Source organism: Halichoerus grypus, chromosome 8, assembly GCF_964656455.1.
Source record: "Halichoerus grypus chromosome 8, mHalGry1.hap1.1, whole genome shotgun sequence".
In the NCBI taxonomy this organism is placed as follows: Eukaryota; Metazoa; Chordata; class Mammalia; order Carnivora; family Phocidae; genus Halichoerus; species Halichoerus grypus.
Window position 1 is genome coordinate 67,143,247 of NC_135719.1, and position 10,870 is coordinate 67,154,116.

Consider the following 10,870-nt stretch of genomic DNA (forward strand, 5'->3'; position numbering starts at 1 on the left):
GATATCTTAAAATTATAATTATGTATAAGCAAGGATTGGCAACAGAGAAAAGTTAAAAGTTGACATGTTACAGTGATGGTTGTTGTCAAATCAAAATTTGTATTACAGCTGTGTCAAAAAAATTTTTTTTAATCAGTGTTTCTGTATTAACCCATTTGATGTGTGTTGGTTTTTTGTGCAGCGATAGAAAACGGTAACATCCTCTAATACATCATCCTGTATATTTTACTTTATATAATGTCTCAACCTGCAAGGGTCGTGTTTATCATCTCTTTCCTTTCAGTCACCACCCTCAATTAAATGTCAGCTCCATGTTCATCTGAGCCATTTCTATGAATGGTCTCTGGCATAGAATAAATGCTTGGAAATTTTTTTTTTTTTAAATCAGTGTTTCACCCTCACAAGGGAAAAGGTGGTTAAAAGGAACCTAAAGAAGGAAGAAACAGTGGGAGGAATGCTTCATAGCATTTATTCTTAAAGAAAGAAAAGAGGAAAATATTTTTGCTTCCCCAACAGAGCAGATGGGTGATCCTTGAAAATTGCATTAATATCCGTCAGCACATGGGCACCTGGGTGGCTCAGTCCATTAAGCAGTTGACTTTTGATTTCGGCTCAGGTCATGAGCTCAGGGTTGTGAGATGGAGCCCTGCATTGGGCTTCACGCTCTGCAGGGAGTCTGCTTGAGGATTCTGTCTCTCTTTCCCCCCCGCCCGCCCCTCCCCTGGCCTGTGCTCTCTTTCGCTCTCAAAAAAAAAAAAAAAAATTCTTCAGCATAGAAATCCTACTTCTAATAATCCTACAGAAATATTTTATGTATTTATGTGGAAAGATATATGTACAATAAAATTCATTGTATTTATAAGGGCAACATATTAGAAGAAACCTACACACCCACCTACAGGATAATGATAAAAGATATATGATGATATATGGTACATCCATTCAATGGAATAATTTTAGCATTAAAAAGAATGAATATGGTCTACATGGATTATCATGTAAATATATGTAATGAGGACATGATCCCATTTTTGTACAATTAAATCTGTGTATGTATGATATAGATAAATGGAGATAGTGTATGGATAGCCTTTGGGGTATATCTTCAAGTACATACTCCAAATTATTAACTATGTAGGGTTCTACGAAAAGGGGGATTGAGGTAAGGTAGGGACATTTTGTTTCTCAGCTGAGTTAAATCTCCATTTTACAGGAGAGCAAATAATTAGCAATGCCAAGAATACTAGCCTAGAAAGCCTAAATAGAGCCAAATTAAACAACAAGTTGATTATAATGCAAACCACCCTGCCCCCACCACGTACCTAGCAGCTGAACAGAGAGAACATCAAGGTCCAAGGGCCACACTGTGATCAAGAATATCACAAAGAAAATGCAGCATCACTGTGGTTGAGGGATCTGTCATTTGAGCTCAAACCCCCACGAGCCAGTCATCTCCATTCAAGTTCCATCACTGCACTGACCCTTAATGTGAGGGCAAGATGAGATAATGTTTGTAAAGCACACAGTGCGACCCAATCCTCCATATTTCCTTGTACAACTATTTGCCAAGTCTGTAAATTCTGAGATGAGATCAAATAGGATCATATAAATATGGGTGCACTACTTGGTGAGTGGTGGGGGGGGCTGGTAAGAGATGTTTTACGAAAGCTAGAATAAATTTTTTTGAGCCTCATGTCTGAAGCCTGGGGAAAGAGAAGAGCCTGAAAGAAAAGTCCCACAACACGAAGGAAAAGGAACTAGCAACATAAGATAAGGACCCCAGTTGATTTTTGCTACTTTGGGAGCATATTTCAAGAAATGGAAACCTTGAAAGAATTCACCAACAGAGGTCATGGGCTGTAGAAATAATTCATAGTAACAGTGGGGACACTAACACAGAAGTGATCTGAAAGACTGAGGTCACGTCTAATGGCATGAGGTCTAATTAAATGGTGTATCAGCTTCGATATCCTGACAACTACCAGGCAAGTGAACAGTGAGGTTCACAGGGTTTTCTAGACTACGCTATGATATCAAAGGGTTAATAAGGCTGGGGAGGAAACTTAAACCCATATTTCTCTCAAGCAAGATTAAAATATGAAATCGGTAGTAGAAAGGATAAAAATATTCTGTTAAAGATTCTTATGGTAAAAACCAGTTTAAAAAACTAGCCAGGTGAGGTGATGCTCTCATCTGACCTAACTTTCAAGGACCCAGAAAACACAAAGTCCCCCACAGAAATTGCATACAGGGAAAGGAAGCAAAAGAAGAAAGCGAGGCGGGTCCGAGGGAGGACGAAGCCACACGCGCCACGGCCAAAGCCACAGTGAGGACCGGCTGAATTCCTCTGGCACTGGAAGGGTCATCGATGATTCAAAAACAAAACTCAGGGTGATGAAGCCCACAAAACACGGCTAAGACCAAAAGATGCAGGCATCTGGGGACTCACAGGAGGCACCAAAGCCTGGCCCGCTGTTGGCAGTCACTCTGCTGGTCATCGGATACAGAAGGTGATTAATTAAAAAGACGAAGGATGTAGCCTCATGGCTGAAGCATGCAGGCAGCCGGCTTCTCAGAACTAGCGGACCCACCCCACAGTCCTTGAGGCCACATGACTGACCCTTGGGCCCATGATGTCACACATCACCCTGCCCAGACTGCACAGGGGTCTGCTGGGGACAGGGGTGGGGTTCTAATTGTTTGCGAGGGGGTAGCTCCCTCTGTCTCCCTGCTTCTGGGAACTGGCTCCAGCCAAAGCCTTTTTGGGAATGGAGAGTGTCCCCTGCCTTGAGGGCCCGCGCGGCTACTTATGCTCTTCTGTGGTTAAGTCTGAAAACCAGCGAATTGTGAGTCCCTTATTCATTTTCTCTCTAACATAACATAATAAAATTAAATTTAAAAAAGATTTTATTTATTTACTTTAGAGAGAGAAAGGGGGGGAGGAGCAAAGGGAGAGGGAGAGAGAGAATCTCAAGCAGACTCCCCACTGAGCAAGGAGCCCAACAAGGGGCTCAATCCCACATGATCCCCCTGAGATCATGACCTGAGCTGAAATCAAGAGTCAGATACTTAACCCACTGAGTCACCCAGGAGCCTCCTCCTTACTCATTTTTTTAAATTCCAAAAGTGATGAACGATCCTGGTTAAAAAATGTATATTTTTTCAATCAATAGAGAAATGTATATGATTTTAAAAAAGAAATTCCTCCTGTTACCCTCCCTTCAAACAATACAAAATCTCAAAATTTTTTCCTCCAGAGTTAACTGCCATTAACACTTTGGTGTCTATCCTCATAGAAATTTTTTCCCCACATACATTCAAACATATGCATATATGAGGTTGGGGTGGGAATGGGGCAAATTATTTAACCTCTGTACCTCAGTTTTCTCAGCTTTAAGATGGGGGTAATGATATTAATCCACAGGGTTATTTGAAGGTGACCTGAGCTAAGACATCTAGCATTCTTAGAAGCATCTGGCTCGGACCGTAGTAAGCATTTGGGCATTATTGTTATGATTATTCCCTCATTCTTTCTCACAGCAGCTTAGTATTCTATTGTATAAGTGAGAATGATACTGGGAGAGGAGTTACTGACCCCACTACAGATGCCCAAGAACACACACAAATTAAATAGCTCTCCTAAAATTAGTTGGGGTGGGGGGGACGTGTTGGTCCCAGAACCGAGAACTCCTGATACAGTGTTTTTCTTACCACACCAGAGGGTCCCTCACAATCCTTCTTAAAGCCAAAAGGGTTTGGAGTGGGCAGCTGGTCCCCATCTTATTTGGACTCCAGGCTGTCTCCTGGGCCTCCAGGGCTGGGGGCTCAAGGCTCAGGTGAGCCTTCCTCTTGCTGCAGTTTCCCAACATGCCCCTCTTGGGTCCTTGGGGCTTGACTTCTCCTTCTACACAATGAGTCCTGCTGAAGTCTCCTGGCCACTCCGGGGTCAGCTCAAGCTGACGGCGCAGGACGGCAGTGGCTTGGAACTGAGAGGGAGGTCTGGCTGCTTATGAGGCTACAGATATTTCTAGAGCTCCTTCTGTGTGTGCAAGGCACTGTGCTAACCGGGGGGATACCTCCATGCCTCCGGGAGTCCTGGTCCCACTGGGACCAACTGCTCAGGGCTCCTGGGTACAGGGCCTCCTCGGGTCTCAGGGGGCAGCCTAGGGCAGCCAGGTAAGAGACAGCTCCTGAGTACAATGACCTGGTTCCCAATCCTCCTCTCTGTCAGCTCTCCAGATCTACTTCTCCTGCTCTTGCCCTGACAGGTTTATGGAAGAGTTGAGGGTGCTGGGTCGTGCCGGGCTGAGGCCTTTTCTGCCACCCTGGGAACTTCTCACATACTTCCAAGTGCCTTTCCAGACTCCAGGTACAGAGCCGGAAAAGTCTTGGGGATCAGCCCCCCTGCTCATTTACCAGATGAAGAGACAAGGTTAGGTGAGGGAGAGGCAGGGCCTTATTAAGCACAATCATGGCGCCATTCACCAAGCTAGATTTCAAATCTAAGCTCTGTCCGGAGTTTTAGATTCACTTTCATCAATCCTTACAGTTGCTTGTCAGACCCCAGCCGCCAAAATGGTGAAGCAGATGGAGAACAAGTATGCTTTTCAGGAAGCCTTGAACAGTGCAGGAGATAAACTTCTCAGTCACATGGTGTGGGCCTTGCAAAATGAGCAAGCCTTTCTTTCTTTCTTTCTTTCTTTCTTTCTAGGAATCTGTTCTTTCTTTTTTCAAAATATTTTATTTATTTATCAGAGAGAGAGAGAGCACAAGCTGGGGGAGCTGCAGGCAGAGGGAGAAGCAGGCTCCCCGCTGAGCAGGGAGCCCGATGCGGGACTCAATCCCGGGACTCGATCCTGGGACTCGATCCCAGGACTCCAGGATCATGACCTGAGCCGAAGGCAGACGCTTAACTGACTGAGCCACCCAGGCGTCCCATGAGCAAGGCTTTCTTTCATTCCCTCTCTGAGAAGACTTCCAACGTGATGTTCCTTGAAGTAGACATGGGTGACAGTCAGGTTGTTGCTTCAGAGTGTGAAGCCAAATACATGCCAACCTTCCATTTTTTAAAAAGGGACAAAAGGTGAGTGAATTTTCTGGAACTAATAAGGAAAAACTTGAAGCCACCATTAATGAATTAATCTAATTATGTGTTCTGAAAACATAACCAGCCATTGGCTGTTTAAAACTTGTAATTCTTTTTTATTTATAAAAAGGAAAGATTGAGTATGAAGGCTACATACTCAACTGCCTTCTGATTATAAGTGACTAAATAAAATACTGATTCTACCCTTAAAAAAAAAACTTCAAAATCACTTCATTTTGTTTCAGTGACAACCTTGAGCTAGGTATTATTTTTCTTACTTAAAGGATGAAGAACCATGAGGCTTAAAGAATTAAAGTGATTTGCTCAAGGTCATAAGGAAATGGAGTAGACTAATGTGTACCTACCTCTTTCTTACTGTAAGGAGGTCACGACATTGGAACACCCCACTAGCCTCTTTCTTTACCACCTCTTCCAAATGCATGGGAGTTTTTCCTCCAGGTGGGCCCATGATAAGACATATTTTGGGTGACAGAAACACCTCCCCAGCCAACCACCCCAACAATATCTGTCTTCTCCTTGGAAGCCTCACTCCCTCTGGAACCCTGTTATGAGAGAAGACAGCACGGCACCATGGCTTTTGGGGACCAGTGAACAGGGCAACGGCGTTCCTCAGGTTCTAGTTTTGTTGGGTGTGCAGTGAGATATGGGAATCTTATACGTGGTACCAGGAGAAGCCAAGTTGGGTTGGTTCAGGGAAGCTCTGGCTGGAGCCTGTCTGTCCCTGTGCTATGCAGAAAGCCCAGCTGCTCCCCAGAACCAGCAGCCCCAGTATCCAAAGGCCACAGCTGAGTCACATTCTTCACCCTGCCCTAGATTACTAATTCCTTTGTTTCTCAGCTTTTTCCTCATTCACTCTCTCAGGTCATGCGTTGTCCTCCTTCTGCTTACTACTAACAGTTTTTTCAGAAGTTCCTTAGAATCTCAATCCTTGTATCAGCAATGATGGCAGTCCCATCCCACCCCACCGCACAAAGCAGGTGACAAAGGAGATGACTCACTTTAGTGTTCTTGAACCATGATCATGATCTGAGCCAAAGGCAGTTGCTTAACCGACTGAGCCACCCAGGCGCCCCCAGCTATTTTCATTTTAAAAACATAACTTTAGAAAGCAAGAAGTACAAAAATGTATGGATAAAGTAATAATTGCAACTTTATTGTAAGCCCCAAACCCTGTAGACTATACAAATACCCAAAATACTATGATTTGCTTTATGAGTGACACAATGGAATATGGTGATTAAAAATAATGATGTGTGTAAATATTGACATAAAAAGGAATATAACAATTTATTAAATGAAAACAAATGCAAAACAGTATGTAAAGGACAAATGACCCAGTTTCTTCAACATAATAATGACATTTAAACAAAATGGAGGGGAACTATAATACATTCAAAGAAACTTAAGAGACATATTAACCACATGCAATGTGTTTGGATCCTGATTCAAGAAAATGCCTTGGAGCAGGGCAGCCTCCCAGCTAAACTCGAGGGGTTGGAAGCTGAGTGCAGGGACAGGGCTCCGCTGTATTTTCAAGTCCTAAATTTTGGAATGATTATCTCCTTGGCTCTAATGATCTGGAAGGGGTTAGTGCTCATAACTGGAAGTGAAAGTCCAATTGTAGCAGTGCTCAGGGGCAGCATGGAACCTGCATTTCATAGAGATCTTCTCTTTTTAGCAAATCGAGTTGAAGATCCCATCTGATTGGGAGAAAATGGTTGTTTTTAGGATAGAAGGAAGAGAAACTCCTATAGTTCATGGAGTTTTGAAGACTCATGAGAAGCAAAATGGGGACCCCTGGGTGGCTCTGTCAGTTGAGCATCTGCCTTCAGCTCAGGTCATGATCCCAAGGTCCTGAGATCGAGTCCGAAATCGGGTTCCTCGCTCAGTGGGGAGCCTGCTTCTCCCTCTGTCTGCCGCTCCCCCTGCTTGTGCTCTCTCTCTCTGACAAATAAATAAAATCTTTTTTTAAAAAAAGAAGAAGCAAAATGGACATACCAATTTTTGACAAAAGGAGATAATAACGTGGTTGATGACCGAGGCCTCTATAAACAGGGACAACACTGGCTAGAGAAGAAAAATGTCGTGGGGAGAGCAAGGGGATTTGTTCCTTATATTAGGATTGTGACGATCCTCATGAATGACGATCCTCATGAATGACTATGCAGTACTCTTTCGGCTGGGTGTATTTGTGCAGGTCCATCGTGAGTAAGAAGTCTGCCTTCTGTTTTCGGAAGATGCTCTGCTTTTCCTTACTGAACGTTTGGAGTAGATATTGGTCTGTGATTGGACCAGGAGCAGAGAACGCACCTATCTGCGCAGCTTGTTAGCAATGGTTTGCATTAGTTTCTGTTTCCACGCCAGGGTATGTATGGGAGGGGGCATGGGCACCATGGCACGCACTCGGGGGGACTCTCAAATCATAGGATTTCATATGTTGTCATTGTCAGACTTTCACATTTTGTACATCAGTGAATTTTTTTATATTAAAAGTTTGAGCCAAAGAGAAAAAAAGAAAAGAGAAGGAAGGGAGGAAGGGAGGGAGAGAGAGAGGGAGAGAGAAAGAAAGAAGAAGAAAGAAAGAAAGAAAGAAAAAGAAAAAAGAAGAAAGAAAGAAAGAAAGAAAGAAGAAAGAAAGAAAGAAAGAAAGAAAGAAAGAAAGAAAGAAAGAAAAAATGAAAATGAGGTGGAGAAATTCACTTTTTTTTTAGGTAATTGGAGAAAGTTGGACTTGGATTGATGGGGTGTTAGATGGTGTGAAGCAATTATTGTTAATTTCACTAATGGGAATTGTGATAAGTAAAAAAAAAGTCCTTATTTGTTATGGGTGAAAATGGGGGGAAAGTAGGTAAAGTACATTCCCATTCCTGATTATAAATACAGGTACATGTTTTAGAGATGTATAGAGATGCACAGGGAAAAGCTGGAAGGAAGCTCTCCAACTTATTAGCATCCTTGGAGAACAGATTATGGCTGATTTTCTCTTCTTCTTACTTACCTGCCTTTCTTTTCTTTTTTTTTTTTTTTTTAAGATTTTATTTATTTATTTGAGAGAGAGAATGAGATAGAGAGAGAGAGCATGAGAGGGGGGAGGGTCAGAGAGAGAAGCAGACTCCCCGCTGAGCAGGGAGCCCGATGCGGGACTCGATCCCGGGACTCCAGGATCATGACCTGAGCCGAAGGCAGTTGCCCAACCAACTGAGCCACCCAGGCGCCCTATTTTCTTAACAATGTACAAAGGTGTGTGATAAGGGGAGGGACAGATACCCTTATCTCTCGGTGGCAAGGGCTCTGCTCTTGGGATTCCTCTTGGGATTCCTGCAGGGATTCCTCTTGAAATTCCTGCAGGGAGGAGGAGCTGAGGCAGATCTGTGGGACAGGCCTCCAGGCCCAAGGAGCGGGTGGTTCAGTACACAGGGAGCCTGTGAGATCTGGGCAGGACACATCGGGCTTTAGCACCAACCTCCTGAAGGCTGGAGCCCGTCCCAAGGGAGCTGCCCCCCCACCGTTCCTCGGTGGTGCTGTGCCCACAATGAGCCCACTTTGGCCCAGACCCACCTTCTTCCCAGAGCTCCCTCCTAACCATGGATGGATTGCTGGGGTCTCCCACCCCCTGCTCGGCTGTGCTTCTGCCTCCAGTCCTATGTAGAGCACAGAAAGGCCAATCAGTGCCCACCAGCAGGGAAGTCGGTGATGGAGCCAGCTCTCCTAAGGCCCAGCTCTGGGCTGTACAGACGTCCTCAGGACCATACCTGGGGGCTCGAGGCCAAGTAACAGAACAAGGTGATGCCCAGGACGCAGGTGCTTCCACAGGCAGCGTCTCCACCCCGCTTCCTCTCAGCTCCCTCCCTCAGGGGACCTCCTCACACACACATATATGCACACACGGGACTGGAACTGAAACCCGAGAACACCCCTCACACCTCCAGCCTGAGGGCCACCCCCCCCCTTAAGGGGTCCTCACCTCCCAGGGCCTTGGCATGATGGGAACCCTGTATAACATTGTAACTGAACTAATGTGAGTTCCCTTCTTGGTGAGTTGCAGGTAGAATCTACACCAGGTGAGTTGTTGCACAATCTAAAATTTATTTGCAACAAATAAGATCATGGGGAATAACTTCCAAAGCTGTGACTCCGCAAGCAAGGGTGGATGAGTTCCTCTTATTTAGGGTTAGGATGAATATTTAAAAAGGGGATCCTTGTCATGGTATGTAGAGGTGGGCATAGTGTTGTGCATACATACGTTGTGTATTACGTAAATGAGGCTTGTGCTCCTCAATGAATGGGGATTTTGGTATTATAAGGGGATAAAGGTAATTGCCAATCATCCCAGAGGCCACTCCATGGTTCATGTGTGCAGGCTCAAGTTGGGGGTTTAGCTCAAACTGGGCTGGGTCGTCTGGGTCTTATTAGGGCAGACGTTATTGCTTGAGTTTTGGTTTCCATGACGGGATGTTATGCCCATTGGGTCTTTTGCCTGAGCTAAGAGATAAGCTGGAGAGAAGAGCATAAGGGAAAAGTGGGGCAAAGGTCGGTGAGTACAAGCAAATGGGCAGTAAAGATCAGATCTTAGGGTCTAGCTGGTGACACTATCAGTGGTGATAGAGACCTTGAGATCATCTTGCCCAACCCTTCCATTGAAAAGGGTGGAAACCAAGACCCGGGGGGAGTGGGGGAGTGACCCGGCCAATCAGTGAGTCAATGATGAGTCCAGGATTAGATAGAACCCAAGAATCCTGGCATCAAACCCTTTACAACGTGCTGCCTCTCGTCGGCCCAATGGGTCGAAGACTCTGCGGATAGAGGCTACTCCGCCGCCCCGCCGATGGTAAGAGCGGCGGAACAGTCCCTTGGCAGGAACACCGTCTGACATCCCGTGTCACTTCCAGGGGCCAGGGAAGCAGCTCAGTGTCTGACTCCAGGAGGGTTTTAAGAGGAGAGGGAAGCTGGGAGTGGGGAACAGAGGCCTGGGGAGGGGGGCACTGCTGTGCAGCTTCCTCATGGCAGGTGCTGCGCGGAGAACAGCCCCTCTGCAAGGAGCTCCTGGTCACACCACTTCCCTGCTCCTCCCCGAACCTCCTGGGACTTGAGTGTGTGTGTGTGTGTGTGTGTGTGTGTGTGTGTGTGTGTTGGGGGGTGTGGAGGTGGCAGAGATCTGCCTGCCACTCAGGAATGTGGGTCCCGTTGTTGGCCTTCTGTTTTCCAAGCCTAGGCTGAGATCATGTGCAGAGGACAATTCGGGAAAAGGCAAATACCCACTAAATCCTGTCTGCCTCCTGCACTCCTAACTTCTGGCCCAAGCAACTTGGCCGCAGGCCCCCACTGTTCTCCCAAAGGGAGTAAAATAGGAGCCCCGAAGGAAGAGGCCGGCCTGCGCACACAGAAGTAAGGCTGACGGGGACGGCCTGAGAACCAGGGACGGGCCCCCCAGCAGTGAGTTCACATCCACTGGAGCCGCAGGTGGACGGCAAGAGGGAGCTGTGGCCCCTTCTCTCCTGTAGGGTCTGTGGGCTGGCCTCTCCCTTCCACCGTCTAGCCTGTCTTCAGGGTCTTTCTTCACAGGTCTCCACCGGTACACCCCCCGCCCCCGATGCTGGGAGTGCCGGCTGGGTGGGGTCCTCGGTGTTGATCGAAAGCCAACAAGGTGCCAGGCACTGGTGACGAGCACACGTTGACCAGTGGGGCCAAATTCTGGGTTCCGGGACTGATTCACTGAGTTAATCAATATTTATTGAGCTCGCGGTGGAGGTGGTGGGAGGAATC

General features: G+C 46.2%; 2 pseudogenes; both read left to right on the forward strand.

Moving 5' to 3' along the window:
- Nucleotides 1–4,510: 4,510 nt before the first annotated feature.
- Nucleotides 4,511–5,146, forward strand: LOC144382762 (thioredoxin-like; annotated as a pseudogene).
- A 1,512-nt stretch (nt 5,147–6,658) lies between these two features.
- LOC118521969 (signal peptidase complex catalytic subunit SEC11A-like) lies at nt 6,659–7,319 on the forward strand (annotated as a pseudogene).
- The last annotated feature ends 3,551 nt before the right edge of the window (nt 7,320–10,870 follow it).